The 3,336-nt window shown below is 52.4% G+C and overlaps 1 pseudogene; it reads left to right on the top strand.

Annotated features, from left to right (window-relative positions):
• Positions 1 to 214: 214 nt before the first annotated feature.
• LOC129457642 (large ribosomal subunit protein uL1-like) lies at positions 215 to 865 on the top strand (annotated as a pseudogene).
• The last annotated feature ends 2,471 nt before the right edge of the window (positions 866 to 3,336 follow it).

The raw sequence follows: 3,336 nt of genomic DNA, 5'->3' as shown, positions 1-3,336 counted from the left end.
AAAAATTAGCCAGGCGTGATGGCAGGCGCCAGTAGTCCCAGCTACTTGGGAGGCTGAGGCAGGATAAGGGCATGACCCCAGGGGGGCGGAGCTTGCAGTGAGCCAAGATGGCACCACTGCACACCAGCCTGGGTGACAAAGCAAGACTCCGTTTCAAAAATAACAATAATAATAATAATAGTGCTCTTTTCCGGTTAGCATAGTGGGAGAAGCCATGAGCAGCAAAGTCTCTCACGACACCCTGTATGAGGCAGTGTGGGAAGTCCTACATGGGAACCAGCACAACCACCACAAGTTCCTAGAGATGGTGGAGTTAAGATCAGCTTGAAGAACTATGACCCCCAGAAGGACAAGCGCTTCTCGGGTATCGTCAGGCTTAAGTCCGCTGCCCGCCCCAAGTTCTCCGTGTGTGTCCTGGAGGACCAGCAGCACTGTGACGAGGCCAAGGCCACGGATATCCCCCACATGGACATCAAGGTGCTGAAAAAACTCAACAGGAAGAAAAAACTGGTCAAGAAGCCGGCCAAGAAGCATGATGCATTTCTGCCTCAGAGTCTCTGATCAAGCAGATTCCACGAATCCTCCGCCCAGGCCTAAATAAGGCATGAAAGTTCCCTTCCCTGCTCACACACAACAAAAACACGGTGGCCAAAGTGGATGAGGCGAAGTCCACAATCAATTTCAAATGCAGAAGGTGTTATGTCTGGCTGTGGCTGTGGGTCACGTGAAGATGACAGATGATGAGCTTGAGTTTAACATTCACATGGCTGTCAACTTGTTGGTGTCATTGCCCAAGAAAAACTGGCGGAATGTCCGGGCCTTATGTATCAAGAGCCCCATGGCCAAGCCCCAGTGCCTATATTAAGGCACATTTGAATGAATTCTACTACCAAAAAAAATTTTTTTTTAAAGTACTAAATAAATAATAAACATAAATAAATCATGTAAGTGGTTATTACGGGTGATCGTGAATGGAGCCCTGACTTGCGCGTTCAGGCTCCAGTGGTCTACCACGCGAAGCACAGTGCTGTGTGGAAGAAGAGAACACTGACCTTGACATGGGGGAGGCCCTCGGGCCTGCACGATAGGGGACAGGTGAGGCATTGCCACCTGCATAACTGCTTCCGCTCCTGGAAATACACCCCAAAGAACTGAAAGTGGGGACTCCCGCAGATATCTGTGCACCTGTGTTCATAGCAGCATGATTCGCCATACCCAGAAGGTGGAAACAACCTGATTTCCATAGACAGATGAGTGGAAAAACAAAACGTGGGATATTTTTGTGATACAAAAATGTGGTCTATCTGTTAGCGTTCACTGGCCTGTCACGGAGTGTTGGGATGACCATTTGAACTGGGCGGCTGCTTCCAGTGAGGGCAACAGTGAGGCCTGTGGCGTCCTCACCGCTGAGGCATAAGCCCTAACTAACCCTTTACTCTCTGGCTGTGAAGTGAGTGAGCCTCTTGATTAGAGCGATGTGTGGGAGGCTCAGACAGCAAATGAGGCATGCACGGTGCTGTTGCAGGGAAAGCAACCCCATTTCCAGAATATGGGCCTGTTCTTGGAGGACAAATCTCTGCCCCTCCCCTGGAGGAGGGGGTCTAATGTCACCCACCTGCCACTGAGTGGCTGCCTGGTGCTCCCTCATGAAGCTGCCACCTCAGGGCACCTCAACAGCAGTGCCTGCAGGCAGCCCGGGGGAGAGGAAGCGGTAAGGAGGCAGTCTGTCGCGTGGCAAGAGTGATGCCGTCTTGGAGCAAAACTGCCATGATGACCAGTGCTGGACTCCTGCGCACCAAGCTGTTCTGCAGGAAAGTCTTTAAACAATGGCTTTGGCGTCCATAACCCCTCCCAAAGATGCTTATCCAACCTCCCCAGTGGTAACGAGTTTTGGCAAGAAAGTCTGAGGCGTGATCAGCTCCCATGTCTTTACCTTAAACGCCTGTCGTATAAAGGTGACTTTCTGGAAGGCAGGTATGGGGAGTCACTATCTGTTCGTAAGTCCCTATTTCTGTTCCTATTACTTCTTTCTGGCCAGGTGCAGTGGCTCACACCTGTACGCTCAACACTTTGAGAGGCCCAGGTGGGAGGTTCGCTTAAAGCGAGAAGCTCAAGATCAGCCTGAGCGACATAGGCAGACGCTGTCTGCACACAAAAATTTTAGATTAGCTGGGTCTGGTGGCACATGCCTGTAGTCCCAGCTACTCAGCTACCTGAGGCGGGAGGATCGCCTGATCCCAGGAGGGCGAGGCTGCAGTTAACTATCAGCCTCTTTCTTCGGCCTCTGGGCTCCCTTGGCCTTTGGGGGTGGGTCTGCACAGACCTGTTCACCGCGGAATAGAAAGCCATGTGGCCGGGGCCATGCCATGCCTCCCTCCCTGTGCCATGGTTCCTTCTCCATGGCCCCAGCTTGTGTCCCCCGCTCTCGTTCTGAGCCCTACCCATGCTCTCCTGCCGTTTTGCCTGTCTCTCCACCCAGGGATTTCAATCCATTACAGCGCAGATTCTTCACAGCAGCCCAAACTCTTTGCTGCACTTCTGGAAGGAGGCGGAGCTCAGGAAAGCTTTTCTACTCACAGGACCTCCTGCTGGGGTTGTTTTCTTTTGAGGTTCAAAAGCATGGACCTGGCCTCTGGGATTTCGGGCTCTCTACCCTTTCCCCACGAGAATCTGGATCTTGCCTGTGCTTTCTTTGCCTGTCCTGGTCAGTCCCCTTCCACTCCTGGCAGTTTCTCTGCAGCGTGGGTCCCTGCACGGGGATGGTAGCCTGGGAGAGTGGGTGTAGAGAGCGCTCCAGCCCCTTCAGGACCCACTGAGAAGCCCCACAATCGTCCGCTTCTGCACGGGGCGGCCTCTCAGCATCACAGGAGGGTTACTGTGCTTCCCAGTGAGGGCCCTGCTGCTGTGTCCCAGGTCCACCCGCTGTCCCTTTGCTTCCCTCTGCGTCCTGCTGCACCAAAGCAGATGCTGTGCCAGGCTGTGGCACAGGTGACTTGTCCCCACCCATTTGTATTCTGCAGATCGTGTGGGGTTCGTGGGACTGTCTCCTCACCTAGTATTGTCTATTGGGTTTATGGTTTTGCTATCCAGTTACTATGTCTTTACATGAGGATTCAGGGAAATTCAAACACTTTGCCATCATCTTCCCGGAACCCCATCCTCTTTGCTTTTTAAACCAAATTGTCCACCATTATTTTTACTGCTGTATTCAGCCAGTGCTTGAGTGGCTTTGCCTTCATGGTTTTCAGTTCCTTTGCCTACCGTTTCTCCTTGCATCTCACTCCTCTTTGAGCAGTTTTCTTCTTCCTGGGCCACGTCCTTCAGCACTCTTCTCAG

Source organism: Symphalangus syndactylus, chromosome 11, assembly GCF_028878055.3.
Source record: "Symphalangus syndactylus isolate Jambi chromosome 11, NHGRI_mSymSyn1-v2.1_pri, whole genome shotgun sequence".
NCBI classification, from domain to species: domain Eukaryota; kingdom Metazoa; phylum Chordata; class Mammalia; order Primates; family Hylobatidae; genus Symphalangus; species Symphalangus syndactylus.
This window is presented reverse-complemented; position numbering and strand designations above follow the sequence as displayed.